This window comes from Salvelinus sp. IW2-2015, linkage group LG36, assembly GCF_002910315.2.
Source record: "Salvelinus sp. IW2-2015 linkage group LG36, ASM291031v2, whole genome shotgun sequence".
Lineage (NCBI taxonomy): Eukaryota > Metazoa > Chordata > Actinopteri > Salmoniformes > Salmonidae > Salvelinus > Salvelinus sp. IW2-2015.
In genome coordinates, this window is record NC_036875.1 from 38,918,001 (window position 1) to 38,934,626 (window position 16,626).

Consider the following 16,626-nt stretch of genomic DNA (forward strand, 5'->3'; position numbering starts at 1 on the left):
CTGACGTGTTACTTGGTCATTATTAAAGTGCAATACTTCTGTTGGACACTGGAGGGCGCATCTTTTTTACTGTTGACTGAATAATATAATCTCAATTATCTATGTAATCAAATATCACCCAACACTGCCCATCCAAAACCCTCTTTATGGATCTGCATGAGTTGAACTTACACCGAAAGGACTTCTATCATCAATCAGTGAATTAGTGCAGGTATGGTGTTATAATGAAGGGATAAAGGCTTCTGTGCTGTGGCAGAGACATAAGAAACAGAGATAGACGGTTTTGATGAGGTTTCCATGGCACTGCAGCCACAGGTTGGCACACAGCCAATGTCGATCATACCATACCAACCAGGGCTACCCGGCCCGTAGGTACCACTCACATTACAGTCCTGGTCTTGGCTCTGACTATTAGTTACTACTCAGTCATTAATCACAGAGAGCAATATTGTTTATTATCTATTTAACTTGCTTTGGCAATGTAAACATATGTTTCCCAACGCAATAAAGACCCTTAAATTGAAAAATGTAATTGAGAGAGAGTTTATTTCACTTTTGTTTATTATCTACTTCACTTGCTTTGGCAATGTTAACATATGTTTCCCATGCCAATAAAGCCCTTAAATTAAATTGAATTGAGAGAGAGGGCATTGTTACAAAACAGACCCCCCCCCCCTACCCCCAGATTCACTGAGTCACTATAGGAGATTAGAAAGTGTTTCTGGGTTGAGGGTTTTTCACTGTGCTTTGTCTTCTCATTTACTTGTGTAAGTTGGGGGATGTAAACTAAAAGGAACATACAGTAGAGTACAGAATGTAGATACACGTGCTGTGTACATACAGATACAGGCTTAGTATGTGCTGTAGTAGTTTCACCAAAATTAGGTTTGTAGGTTTTATTTATTCACACCAAAGAAAAAAAGTGAAAGTGAAAACAGTACAGATAAATAAATAAAAAACGGTAAAAACGATGTGCAGGTGAGGGTTGGAGCCCAAAAGGGTTGATATGAAAATTACACCAGTTGAGATCAAGATCCCCAAAACTAAACTAACAAATGTCCCATATTTGATTATCTACATTTAATTTACATCTCTCTACGTACTCTGCTTCAATCAAAGGGAAACAGAGATATCCACTCTTACAATCAGCTGTGCGTAATAATCCCATTTGTTCTGCTTCATTTAGGTGTTCTCTGATTCAGAGATTTGATAACACTTTCATTAGGCCATATGTAAGACCTATTGAAGGGCTACATAACACACCTGCAACCATTATATCATATTCATAAGATATTCATGAATGTTTATAATTCAGTGCTTATGAGGATGTTATACACTGCTTCTGAATGGGGCGGCAGGTAGCCTAGTGGTTAGAGCATTGAACTAGTAACCGAAAGGTTGCAAGATCAAATCCCCGAGCTGACAAGGTAAAAATCTGTCGTTCTGCCCCTGAACAAGTCAGTTAACCCACCTAGGCCATCATTGAAAATAAGAATTTGTTCTTAACTGACTTGCCTAGTTAAATAAAGGTTAAAAAAATAAAAGATTGTGTGTAACGACCCCAGCCTACATAAGAGCATTGAGTAAAGTATCTAGAGACTGTGGCTCGCGTGTGATGAGAAGGTTGGGAGAGGAGAAGGGGATATGAGGGGAAAGAGGTGAGGGAGAGGGCGGTCCCTGGGACTGGTTATGTCTAAACACACAACCTCTCTCTCACAACCTAGCAGACACTCCTTATGGCACTGGGATTTCTGCTCTCCATTTGGCTTGATGTTTCAGAGTAAATAAATAAACAAACAACTAAACAAAACTGCCTGGTCCCCGCTCAGTGAATACAGGGAAGGTCAATAATATCATCAGTCACCATTTGGTTATGTCTGCTCAGAGTAGTTTTGAAATGTTTTGAAATGTTAGTGACAATTGCAGGTTGGTTGCTGTGGTTGATATGAATGTTTTATAGCATAAGTTTCCAGCAACAAACTCAACTATCTATGTGGTGTATTGAGAAACAAAAGGCTCTGCCCTACATACATGATCCTATATGTCTCTGTCTTCTTCACATAACACAGGATATAGGCAGTGGTGTAAAGTGCTTAAGTAAAAATACTTTTAAGTAGTTTTTTGAGGTATCTGAACTTTACTTTACTATTCATATTTTTGACAACTTTTACTTTTACTTCACTTACATTCCTATAGAAAATATTGTACTTTTTACTCTACACATTTTCCCTGACAACCAAAAATACTTGTTACATTTTGAATGCTTAGCGGGGCAGGAAAATTGTCAAATTCACTCACTTATCAAGAGAACACGTGCCTCTGGCCTGGCGGACTCACTAAACACAAATGCATATTTTGTAAGTAATGTCTGAGTGTTGGAGTGTGCCCCTGGCTATCTGTAAGTAATGTCTGAGTGTTGGAGTGTGTCCCTGGCTATCTGTAATGATGTCTGAGTGTTGGAGTGTGTCCCTGGATATCTGTAAATAATGTCTGAGTGTTGGAGTGTGCCCCTGGTTATCTGTAGTAATGTCTGAGTGTTGGAGTGTGTCCCTGGCTATCTGTAAGTAATGTCTGAGTGTTGGAGTGTGACCCTGGCTATCTGTATATGTCTGAGTGTTGGGGTGTGCCCCTGGCTATCTGTAAGTAATGTCTGAGTGTTGGAGTGTGCCCTGGCTATCTGTATAATGTCTGAGTGTTGGAGTGTGCCCTGGCTATCTGTATAATGTCTGAGTGTTGGAGTGTGCCCTGGCTATCTGTAATGATGTCTGAGTGTTGGAGTGTGCCCTGGCTATCTGTATAATGTCTGAGTGTTGGAGTGTGCCCTGGCTATCTGTAGTAATGTCTGAGTGTTGGAGTGTCCCGGCTATCTGTAATGATGTCTGAGTGTTGGAGTGTTCCCGGCTTCTGTAATGATGTCTGAGTGTTGGAGTGTGCCCTGGCTATCCATACATTTTAAAAACAAGAAAATGGTGCCGTCTGCTTTGGCTTTAATTTAAGGATTATAAATGATTTATACTTTTACTTCTCCTTTTGAACTAAAGCATATTTAGAAATTACATTTACTTTTGATACTTCAGCATATTTAAAACCAAATACTTGTAGACTTTTACTCAAGTAGTATTTTACTGGGTGACTTTCACTTTTACTTTAATAACTTTCTATTAAGGTACCTATACTTTTACTCAAGTATAAAATTGGGTACTTTTTCCACCACTGGATATAGGCTGCTCCTCCCAGCTCAGGATATAGGCCCTTGCTCCCTCCCAGCACAGGATATAGGCCCTGCTCCTCCAGCAGGATTAGGCCCTGCTCCCTCCCAGCTCAGGATTTAGGCCCTGCTCCCTCCCAGCACAGGATATAGGCCCTGCTCTCTCCAGCTCAGGATATAGGCCCTGCTCCCTCCCAGCACAGGATATAGGCCTGCTCCCTCCCAGCTCAGGATATAGGCTGTCCCTCCCAGCACAGGATATAGGCCTGCTCCCTCCAGCTAAGGATTTAGGCCCTGCTCCCTCCCAGCACAGGATATAGGCCTGCTCTCTCCAGCTCAGGATATAGCCTGCTCCCTCCCAGCACAGGCTATAGGCCCTGCTCCCTCCCAGCTCAGGATATAGGCCCTGCTCCCTCCCAGCACAGGATATAGGCCCTGCTCCCTCCCAGCTCAGGATATGGGCCCTGCTCCCTCCCAGCTCAGGATATAGGCCCTGCTCCCTCCCAGCTCAGGATATAGAGCCCTATTGGCTTAATGGTCACATGACTTCATGTATGCATTATCATAGTTGTATACATTTCCCTTTGTCTACTGTGTGAGAGCATTCACTTGAGCCTACCTGTATATGTTTTGTTTACATTCTGAGAGTCTCAACTGCCTTTCAGCAGTAACCGTGTTTTAAAAAGGCCTATTCGGACACAGTTCCTGACAAATTATTACAAACGTGTACAATAGAAAAGTAATCAGATGAATCATGAATATATGTAACGGTGTAATTAAATTGTTAAATTCCTGCATAAAACAGATATTATGCCACCTCCTGGTAGATTCATCTGTTTACATTGTCTAATACACTCAGTGGTAAAGGTATGGGATTCTGGGTAATCCGCAGTAGATTTATGGAGAATTGCTGTGGGTGATTTGAAAATTGAATGGTCCCAGGATAGAAATGTATAAAGTGGACATTGCATCATAAAATCCACATTTTACATTGTGCATAATAACATAAGTTTATGTTATTAGTAACTACCGTTGTTGGTTTAGCGTCTGGGTAGCCACTTTTTATATGTTGTTTGCCGAATCTCAGTTTTTCATGTGGGTTTTATGCTAGCTAAAGTTCCCTCTTTCAAGTTGGTAACAATTAGCTAACTGAAAAATGCATTATCTTTAGAAGTGCTATTTATGTCCCGTCGAGTACTGATCATTCATCCATACTGTGTGTGTCCCATCATTGCAGGTAATTTATGACAAATGTATAAAGTAGATGTTTTTTAAACTCATGAGCACAAGCCAGCGCATTAGCCTGGTTTTGTTAGTTTAGGAAAATATGTGGTGCGTTGTAGATGTATTATATTTATTTGCCACAAGAGGGTGACATTGAGTCATTTTTCAGGTTAATTTTATATATTTTGATACTAAAATGGATGATAGTTTATTTAGATTTTGTAAATATGAGATTACACGTGGAAACTATTTCATTTTTATTATAGTAAATTAGGAATTATTAGAAATTGTTAAATCGACTACACGATCACAATGACTTGATAGACATTTTTATAGTTTTTTTTGTTAGTATATTATACAGCAGATTTATGGAAAATTGCTGTGGGAGTGCTATTTATATCCCGTTGACTACTGATCATTTATCCATACTGTGTGTGTCCCATGATTGCAGCGTTGGAAATTATATATATATATATATATATATATATATGCAAAGAGGTAGGCCTGTGTTTAGGTTTTGTCATGTATCAGCAGGTCTGTATCAATTTCCGTACCCTATTCAAAATGTATGTCACATGCGCGGAATACAACGGGTGTAGTAGACCTTACAGTGAAACGCTTACTTACAATCCCCTTAACCAACAACGCTTTAAGAAGTTAAGAAAAAAAAGTGTTGAGTAAAAAAAAAGAAAAAAAAAAATTAAAGTAACAAATAATTAAACAGCAGCAGTAAAATAACAATAGCAATATGTACAAGTAGGTAGAGTTAAAGTGACTATGCGTAGATAATAAACAGAGAGTAGCTGCAACGTTAAAGAGGGGTCTGGCTAGCCCTCCTAATCAAATGTAGGCTATAGAGCACAAACGTGTATGGCCGAAAAAACTATTAAAAAGTCATTTCAACACCAGGGTATGTGTAACGGATGTGAAATGGCTAGCTAGTTAGCGGGTACGCGCTAATAGCGTTTCAATCAGTTACGTCACTTGCTCTGAAACCTAGAAGTAGTGTTGTGTTACATATGCTGAACCATTAATTTAGAACAACATGGTTTCATTATTTAAAATTCTAACCTCTGACCCACATATAGCAGAGGACACTAGGCTCGAACAGAAACCGTTCTCATTTCCACTCTGATTGGATGAAACGGGCCGCTCGGGAACGCGCAAACATTGCCGCGCTCCCATGTGTTTCCAGGAGATTTTCGGTTCCCCGTTGACCTCTAGTGCGCGTGCCCGCCCAAATCTGGACCCAAGCAGGACGATGCGCGTGACCGAATTTGGCGAGATAATTGGGAATAGAGGACGTTAAGCATAGGACTAATGCAGTAAATACAATTATTGTCCTAACGTTTTTCACATGAATGTCAGGGTAAAATATGAAAAAATAGCCTGGGAAAGAATTGGAAAGGTGCAAGCTACCATGGAAGGGGATTGCGGTTTGCAAAGCGCACCGGCACTACACATCTAGATCACCATTCCGCAAGACGATGAGATTAATTACTTGGGTTTTATATTGGGTTGAAGCATTGTTTTGCAGTCTAATTTAGCATCTCGGTGGACTGTAAACAGTATTGCAAATTGTATGCATTTCAACGGAGTTAATTCTGAGTACGCAACAAGGCCATTCATTTATATAAATTATATTTCTTAACCCATCTCTGGATCTGCGCACAGTTGAAGGATAAAATATCAACTAAAAGTGCGACTATTTGTTGTTTTTGTCGTTGTCCTCTCGCTAATGTGTTTACGTGTTTCATCTGATGGATTAGTTTAACGACACTTCTTGTCGACTGTAGCCTAAGTAGCTCGAAGGGAACTGTAAGCCTTCGCCAATATTTTTGGGGAGATTCATCGGACTTGCAATACAGCCATATCATGTATGCTGGACGTAAAAGGAGAAAACCAGTCCAGAGAGCGTAAGTACAGTTTATTTATATGAATTGAAAGGTCTTTTCAAAGCCCTGCATCCATACCAGCTCGTCCCTTTTAGCGCTCAATCACTCATCTTATATTTGTGCAGATTTAAATAGTATATTTCACCGGAATTAAATTGACAATGTCGATGACACACGATAAGACACATATTCAGGTGGGGCAAATCCAGTCGTCGGGCGCCTGATTGGTATCACACTTCCCCAGCCAGGCTAATACATCTGACTTTCAAAAAACAACTAATCATGATATGCAGTTTAGTATGCAATTAGTTTAATCAGCAGTGTTTGCTAAAAAAGTGTGACACCACTCCGGCCCCGGAGGACTGAAGTTACCCATCTCTGGATGAACCAGTTCCTTCGCGCCCTGTTTGACAGTGTCAGAAAGGCCTCGACCAGGCACTCGCATTGTAAAACCGTTTATTTGACTATAAGACTATTACTTTGTGAAATAATATATATATATAGGCTACCTTAAATCAATAGTGCAACTATTGTGTGATTGTATTTTTTTTTTAATGATTTCACAGTAAGGTAAAAGTTGCGTGCGCTCGCTCCAAAGTTGCACTTGTCGTCAAAAATTGTTGCTGCGTTTGTTATTTCGTTATCACGTGAAGCCAGAATTTACTGTTAACCTCGTTGCATTATTTTTGTTAAATTTAAACCAACATAAACATTTGCATTTTGAAATAATGTTTATACATCCAATTTGTTAATGATTCAATTCTACCACAGCCGCAAATATGCTGCGCCATTTTAGGTTAGTCAACACGCCCTTTTATTGACTGTGTAACAGAAATGTTTGAGTTAAACAAATGGCTGGGACTATGTCCGATGTTTGTGATGGGGCATAAGTGCATAAGGCCAACACTTTACGATATTTGAGAGCAATCACCTTGCACCTGCTGAAAGGACACTGGACGGATGTAAAACCATTCAAATGTTCACAACAAATGGCTTTGAAGTATTATTATGTAATAATTATAGTATTATTACATTTTAATTTATAGCCTGTGTATTATTATTTTGAAAAGCCTATTTTATAATTGACTAATTCACTAGTAAAAATGTACCTAACATGTATAAGTCTAACATGTGTTTACATAAATACATCTTTGTTGAACCAACAATGTTTGTATGTTGTCAGTGGAGAATGTGTATGTTTATGACATAATGCCAGAAGTGCTTTCAGCGCTCTGGGGCATTTATTGGCATGATTTGTTAACTCATGAGTGTATTGTTGAAGGAGCTCTATTATTATGACTCAAAACAAATTGATTTTTATTTTATTTTTTAAACATGGTGTTATTCACATGAGGCAAATCATGTTTTAAATTTAGCATTTATTTTTGTGCTGTTTTAATAATTTCAATGTTACTCTACTTGTTGAAGTATTTTAATGATTAATTTACCTATATTACTACGAAAGTATAATTTGTAATGATATTGATAGTGCTAATACTATTAATAATGCTAATAATTCATGAGACCTATAATCAACCAAAGACCCTTGAGTTTTCTGTAAAAATGTCAAGTTAAAAATAATGATTTCTTCTCTCCTTGCAGCGTAAAACCGCCACAATCAGAAGGGGCCAAGTCGAACCCCTCGAAGCGCCACCGGGACCGTCTGAATGGAGAGCTGGACAGGCTGGCCAGCCTCCTCCCCTTCCCTGAGGAGGTCACCACCAGCCTGGACAAACTCTCCATCCTCCGCCTTAGTGTCAGCTACCTCCGGGCCAAGAACTTCTTCACTGGTAAGAAGTGGTCCACAAAGAACCCTATTATTGCTCTGGAACTATTGCTTGAATAGTGCCCTTAGTTTGAGGTCCTCAATAGAGTGCTTCCTGAAATGTTGTGCTTCCTGTGTAGACATAAGGTCCTTGTTTTGTAAACAGAGGTCCACTGATCCCTCACTGTGTACTGCACAAGGGTGTGTTAGCATAGCACACGGCCACTACAGTATGTAGCTAAAGCCTATCCTAAAAATATGCTCTACTTAAAGAGCATCAGAGCAGGGAGCTATCAGAGCAGTTAGCTTGAGCCCCTTCTAGCGTCCCTGTGCTGACTTGCTGTCTTCTCTGTACAGTTAGTAGATGGAACAGAGCAGTACGGTAGTTGCTATGCATAGTCATGGGAAGCACTGTGAAGAGCTACTGGGACTTTTTAAACCAAGCTTCCTTCCCTAGAACTCTTATGAAGATATCAAAACAGTAGAGAACCTGGGTCTTTCATGGCCTGTGTTTCCTGACACCTTCAATTTACATATAATCAGCTGTGAAAGCCAGCCTCACTCAGCCAACCAGCCAGCCAGCCTCACTCAACCAGCTAACCTGCCAGCCTCACTCAACCAGCCAGCCTCACTCAGCCAACCAGCCAGCCAGCCTCACTCAACCAGCTAACCTGCCAGCCTCACTCAACCAGCCAGCCTCACTCAACCAGCCAGCCTCACTCAGCCAGCCAGCCAGCGTCACTCAGCCAGCCAGCCAGCCAGCCAGCCTCACTCAGCCAGCCCATTATTTCATCCTGGAGAAGAAGAGGCCTCAATATTTCATAGAGGCTGTGACTGTTTTTATTTGTAGTTAAGGATGGAAGAGAAAGCAAGGGCTCCGTTAAAAACGGAGGAGAGTGTGTTTGGGAACAAAATAATTGCATACAAAGAGGACGGATTTGTATTTTTTCTCTCCTATGTTGTGGGGAAAAGACGTTATTTTAGGCAGTGCTCTTTTAAAGAGAATGCTGCAATGCGGGCGTCGGATACTCTCGAAGCATTAATAATTAAGAGAAACCCCCGAGTTTAAAGAATTTATGAAATGGAGGGAGGGCTGTGTTTGTTTAAGACTGTGGCTTCTTGAAATGGCTGTTTGGGCTGTGCCGTACCGGATACGGGGCCCGTGATACCAGTGTGTTGTGGAGAGATATTGCAAATGTATGGCTTTTTTGGTGTGAAGAGAGAGGGCCTATGTACAAATACTTTGTGGAGAGGAATGGAAATGCTGGAAAGGGGTGGGGGGAGAATCCACCCTTTAGTTCTATGGGACTAAATAATCTGTAGCTTTAATCATTTGAAAAAGCCATATTATTATATATATATATATACACTGCTCAAAAAAATAAAGGATTTGTGGCACAAAGGACATTTGTGGCCTGCTGGAGGTCATTTTGCAGGGCTCTGGTAGTGCTCCTCCTTGCACAAAGGCGGAGGTAGCGGTCCTGCTGCTGGGTTGTTGCCCTCCTACAGCCTCCTCCACGTCTCCTGATGTACTGGCCTGTCTCCTGGTAGCGCCTCCATGCTCTGGACACTACGCTGACAGACACAGCAAACCTTCTTGCCACATCTCGCATTGATGTGCCATCCTGGCTGAGCTGTACTACCTGAGCCACTTGTGTGGGTTGTAGACTCCGTCTCATGCTACCACTAGAGTGAGAGCATCGCCAGCATTCAAAAGTGACCAAAACATCAGCCAGGAGGCATAGGAACTGAGAAGTGGTCTGTGGTCACCACCTGCAGAATCACTCCTTTATTGGGGGTGTCTTGCTAATTGCCTATAATTTCCACCTTTTGTCTATTCCATTTGCACAACAGCATGTGAAATTTATTGTCAATCAGTGTTGCTTCCTAAGTGGACAGTTTGATTTCACAGAAGTGTGATTGACTTGGAGTTACATTGTGTTGTTTAAGTGTTCCCTTTATTTTTTTGAGCAGTGTATATACATTTTGTTTTAAAATGTTAACCTTGATAAATGTAGTCATTTCTTGGGTCGTCAAGGGGTTGATTTGTCTCTGAAATTGTGTGACTTTGCTTTATTATGAAATCTCATGATTGGCACTATGAATATAACTGATTGTTGTGTTATGGTTCTAACAAATCTCTTCAGCCTGTCAAAATATATTGTTGATATTGTATTGCAGCGTCACACGTCAAAGTGTGCTGCCAAGCCCTCGTGTCCTTGTTGTGTTACTGCATTAGCCTCGTTCCTTCCCTGACTGCACAAACAGTGAGTAATTAACAGGCCTCACATTCAGGAAGTACATGATGAGACAGTGAGCCTTAACGTGCAGCTTTATCAACACCCCTATCAGCCCATCATGTATGCCTGCCTGCATGTCTGACTGCCTGAGGGCGGGCCCATGGCCTCCGTCTCTGTGTCTCCCATCATCATTTGTTGTATGTAAACAGAGTTGCTGCTCAGTGCGCTGGGATTAGGCCCTGGTACAGTGTTGGATGGGTGATTTATGAAGAGGTGGCTCAGCTCTGCCTAACCGTCCAGGTCTCTGTCTCTATGGTGGCTAGTAGGCCATGCAGCCACCACCATCATTACACAACCACTTGCTGTTAATTAGCTGAGTTTGCCTACCGAATACTGTGTAGTGTTGGTTTAACAATCAGAGTGAACTAGCATTGTGCTCTGGTAGGGACACTATGTTCTGTATTTTTTAAGAATACCTCAGATGAATACCCAGTGTTGTTGCTCTGTGTGGAATTAAATGTCTTGTACAAGTTGAACAAAGCCTATCAGAGCCTGTTTAATCCGTCTGACAATATTATCCATCCCAGCTGCCTCCTCTCCTCCTCGTCTTCAGGCCTACTGGCATCCCTCCTCTGCCAACCTGAAGGAATGAGAGCAGGACTGCCTAAAACCTAAAGCACAGTAAATACCAGATAATTGTACAGTATACATATGCATTTCTCCCTGATAGGCAAAGCCACATTTGGCAGCATTTGGTTTGTTCCATGCCTCAGACAAGGACATCACTCAATGTTCTGGTCCAAATGTCCTGGGTGCTTAAGGAGGAGATTCTATCCTGCACCATGCCCCCTGTACTTAGCCGGTTACATGTACAACAATTCACTCTCAGGATTATCAGTAACCCGGAATGAGCACTATACAACCACCAGGATCTCATCACAGGGAATGATGGGAGGCTATAACATCCTGGTCTCTGATGGGAGGCAGCTACCCACTGGGTACAGACATCAATTCAATGTCTTTTCCACGTTGGTTCAACGTCATTTCATTGAAATGATGTGGAAACAACGTTGATTCAACCGTGTGTGTGTCCAGTGGGTAGGCTGTTCTGTGTCCAACAACGCACCCTATTCCCTATGTAGTGCACTACTTTTGACCAGAGCCCTATGGGCCTTGTAGTGCACTACGCAGGGAATATGGTGCCGTTTGGGATGGAACATGTGTGAGCTCTGTGACCCTGGGTCCATGTGACACACCATGGTGACCTCACGCGGGCAAATGTTGCGTGCGGGAACGTTGCAAAATAAATGTTATTAAGTTATTTCAGCCACTCACTCGTCTGCGTCAACGAGCGTCTGCGTAGCCAGGCGCTAAAATATAACTAGGTTCTGTTTGAGCCGCTCTGCAAGTCCTCTGTTGGATATCAGGAAGATACAGACCCACGTGGATACTTGGAGAGGAGAGAATAATTAAAGATAACTAACTAGGTTTCTCTTTTTATCTGTGGATTAATCGTCGGAGTAGATAAACACAATATTTTGTATGACTCTGGGTCAACATTCTACAAAGAACCAGCTAAAAAAAACAAGGACCATATGCATGCCACGTTAAAGAAGAACCCAATGTTCATCTCCCAGGACAAACTAGCTAGCAACAGCAAGCCAGCTAAATGTGTGTTTCGACCTGCTCCCAAATTTAGTATAGTTGTTTCACAGTTGGTTTTGATATTTTAACCTGCGTGTGATGATCGCGTCTGGTGGGGATAGACAAAATCAACACGCGCATGGTCCGTGACCAGTGTAGTCAGTATGTTCGGTAATCAGGATTTTGTTTCACTGTCAAAGTGTCCACAGAATGTGTGTCTGTATAATGTGTCATGCACTTCTGTTGACGGCATTGTCTTGTGCTAGATATTTACTGCAGCGTAAACGCTTTACTGTAATAGTTTTGCTGGTGGCTTTGTAACTTTTTTTCCCCCAGCGTGGTCAAATCTCTATTCGAGCTGGAAACTTCATCTGTGTTTTATTGTCATGGATAATTCACCCTGGAGAATCAATGATGTGCTTATTAGGCAGCTATTGTGCAATCTTTTTCCCCTGTGTGTGTGTGTGTGTGTGTGGGGTGGTATAAAGTACTTAAAAATACTTCAAAATACTACTTAAGAAGTTTTTGGGGGTATCTTTACTTCAAAACATTCCTAAGGAAAATAATGTACGTTTTACTCTGACACCCAAAAGTACTCATACATTTTAATGCTTAGCAGGACAGGAAAATGGTCCATTCATGCATTTATCAATAGAACATCCCTGGTCATCCCTACTGTCTCTGATCTGGCGGACTCACTGAACACACATGTTTCGTTTGTAAATGATGTTGGAATGTACTCTTGGCTATCCATAAATTAATAAAACAAGAAAATGGTGCCGTGAAATTATTTCTACTTTTGATACTTAACTATATTTAAAACCAAATACTTTTAGACTTTTATTCAAGTATTATTTTACTGGGTGACTTTCACTTTTACTTGAGTCATTTTCTATTAAAATTGAAATTACTTTTACAAAAAAGTTACAATTGTATACTTTTTCCACTTGTGTGTGTCCACATGAGTCTGCATGCCAACTGCAGTTCCCCTCCCAAAACTCCTTATACATGGACTAGGGGAGGGAATCATTGTGACACACAGTAACATAAAAACACACCTTATGGCTTTCCACTGCTGCTGTCAGAATGCAGCGATTAGAAGTGTGTATATAGCTGTTCTGAAAGAAGCCCTCTGAGCTCTGGCTCTGGTCTCTAATGTTGCCAGTGTTTCCTCTGTTAATGGGCCACTCCCTTTGTGATGGAGGTCCCCACACTAACAACCACAGACAAGCCAAGCTCCAGTTGTGTTTCCCTCTGGCTCGCAGGCAGTCAGATTCTAAACATAGATGAGGACACAAATCCAATGCACAAATAATATTTTGTGCAATGTAAATGTGTACGCCCTTCATTTAGATGGTACAATAAGAAGGCTGAACTATATCGAAGGCTGATTAACTCCCGTTGACATTACACAACCCCCCGTGTATCAACCCCCAGCATTAGAAACCGCCCTCCACATTTTGTATGACACTATTAAACAACACAATGCCCTAAATTTGCTTCCACCATAGTTTTTTTCATTCCGTCATTCCGTTTTTTTCTCTCCATTTTTACAAAGAGGTTTAGGGGACCCCTGGGAGCGAGCAATGGCCCTTCCATTGTGAGTTCTTCTGTTATAAAGACGGAAGGGTGAAAGGTGTCACCTTTATCACCACACGTTTCTCCTGTGAGGTGGAAAACGCCAATAACTAAGCTAATAAGAGCGCTCCTGGGATTCCTGGAAGAGCTGTCTTTACCAGCAACCAACCAGGAAGCATCAGCCCTCTTCCTTTTCTTCCTACCGGTTGCTCTCTGTTGCGCAACTTCCTGGTCCATAGCTAGCTAATGACCCAGTCCCTTTGTAAATGGAATCATGTGCTTTTTGCTGTGAAGCTAAGTAAAATCAAATCGTATTGGTCACATACACGTGATTAGCAGATGTTATGCTTGTGATTCTAGCTTCGACAGTGCCGTAATATCTAACAAGTAATATCTAACAAATTACGCAACATATACCCAATACACACAAATCTAAGTAGGAATGAATTAGGACTATATACATATGGGGTGAGCGATGTCAGAGCGATGTCAGAGCGGAACGGACTAAGATACCGTATATACATATGAGATGAGTAATGCCAGATACGTAAACATTATTAAGTGACTAGTGTTCCTTTCCTTAAAGTGGCCAGTGATTCCTAGTCTATGCCTATAGGCAGCAGCCTCTAATGTGTTAGTGATGGTAGTTTAACAGTCTGATGGCCTTGAGATAGAAGCTGTTTTTCAGTCTCTCGGTCCCAGATTTGATGCACCTGTACTGACCTCGCCTTCTGGATGGTAGCAGTGTGAACAGGCAGTGGCTCGGGTGGTTGATGTCCTTGATGATCTTTTTGGCCTTCCTGTGACATTGGGTGCTGTATGTGTCCTGGAGGGCAGGTAGTTTGCTCCCGGTAATGCGTTGGGCAGACCTCATTTGACATCATGACCAACACTCATAAATCTAAAATGGAATGTGCAATTTACACATCTCAACAATTAGCTGTTTCTTATCAAAATCTGCTGGGTATGCAGGTTCAGGATAACAGATACAATCCAATTACAATGTCATAGGGATATGTATGGTTGTTGTGATTGGGGGTATGGTTGCACTCTGACCTTTGGCCTATAGTTGCTGTAAATATAGATTTGAGATTAGAATGAATAATCCCTGTGAATTCTGAAAGGGTTCTGTTTGCTTTGGAGGGTTGTTCGCCAACTTATTCAGACTAATACTGGATTAGCAAGTTACTTCTGCTCCATGCATCGCTTCTCAATCACTCGTTTTAAAATATTGTTTCATTATCTCAACTTTCAACACAGAGAATAGGGGGGGGGAAACGTTTTACTAAGAATATCATGAGGGTCTCTCTTGAACGGCCGCGATTCCGTTTTTCTTATTGAGGTCATTCCTGTGTTCACCACAGCGAAAGGTTATTGATATCAAAGGCCTTACTCTTTAATATCCTCTCAGTTCTATAAATAAATCCTCTCAGTTCTATAAATATATCCTCTCAGTTCTATAAAACTATACACCTTTGGTTCAACGTAGTAGTGTGAAGGAAAGAGATGTCAAGTACTATTGAGTAGGATAGGTTTGAATCCTGGTCTGTTGCTTAGTGGATAACACCGGAAAATAATGCTTGAAAAATAAAGTCATGTGTTCGGTTCTCCCTCTTTTTGGAGCCAAATACAGGAGTTTACATTCAGTATGTAGATAGGGGCGGTGGGGAGCCTAGTGGTTAGAGTGGAGGGGCGGTGGGTAGCCTAGTGGTTAGAGTGGAGGGGCGGTGGGTAGCCTAGTGGTTAGAGCGTTGGGCCAGTAACCAAAAGGTTGCTGGATCGAATCCCCTAGCTGACAAGGTAAAATTATGTCGTTCTGCTCCTGAGCAAGGCAGTTCCTCGGGCGCCGTAGATGTCGATTATGGTAACCCCCCCCCCCCCCCTTCTCTGATTCAGAGGGGTTGGGATAAATGCAGAAGACACATTTCACTTGAATGCATTCAGTTGTACAACTGACTAGGTATTCCCCTTCCCTAGATAGGTAAGCCATGAGAAAACCAGAAATGGATGGCTGAGAGGATAGAATATACATGTCCAGGTGGACTATTGGACCATTGTCCAGGTGGACCAACGACAAGCTTAGAGTGGCTTTAGTATAGAAATAGACACAGGCAGCAATACAAATGGACATGTAGAACTAGGAGGATGTTATGCGACTCTCCATGGATCAGGACATAGATCCAGATCATAGCCATATCCTCCAATGGGATAGCCATGTTTTATGCATACTCATTAAAAGAGTAGTTAGGAGAATTCTATGCTGCTGTATGTAAACACTTGAAATGGGTTCAATATGGATTAGTTCAGTGCTTTTGCTTCATGTCATAGGCTACATCTGCACTGAAATGTGTTTGATTTAAAATCAAATCAAATGTTATTTGTCACATGCGCAGAATACAACAGGTGTAGTAGACTAATTTGTACATGTAGGTAGGGGTAAAGTGACTATGCATAGATAATAAACAGTGAGTAGCAGCAGTGTAAAAACAGGGGGGGGGGGGGGGGGGTTAATGCAAATAGTCTGAGTGGCCATTTGATTCGTTGTTCAGCAGTCTTATGGCTTGGGGGTAGAAGCTGTTAAGGAGCCTTTTGGTCCTAGACTTGGCGCGCCGGTACTGCTTGCCGTGTGGTTCCAGAGAAAACAGTCTATGACTTGGGTGAGCCTTTGACAATATTTTGGGCCTTCCTCTGACGCCGCCTAGTATATACAGTATCAGTCAAAAGTTTGGACACACCTACTCATTCAAGGGTTTTTCTTAATTTTTACTATTTTCTACATTGTAGAATAATAGTGAAGATTGGCTCAAACTGGCTCATTAAGAATACATTTTCTTTCCCACAAATTAACTTTTAAAAGGCACACCTGATAATTTCAATGCATTCCAGGTGACTACCTCATGAAGCTGGTTGAGAGAATGCCAAGAGTGTGCAAAGCTGTCATCAAGGCAAAGGGTGTTTTTTTGAAGAATCTAAAATATCAAATATATTTTGATTTAACACTTTTTTGCTTACTACCTGATTCCATATGTGTTATTTCATAGTTTTGATGTCTTCACTATTATTCTACAATTT

At 41.4% G+C, this 16,626-nt stretch overlaps 1 pseudogene; it reads left to right on the plus strand.

The window, feature by feature from the left end:
• Positions 1-5,661: 5,661 nt before the first annotated feature.
• The window catches only part of LOC111959516 (aryl hydrocarbon receptor-like), a 46,024-nt pseudogene continuing 35,059 nt past the window's right edge, over positions 5,662-16,626 (plus strand).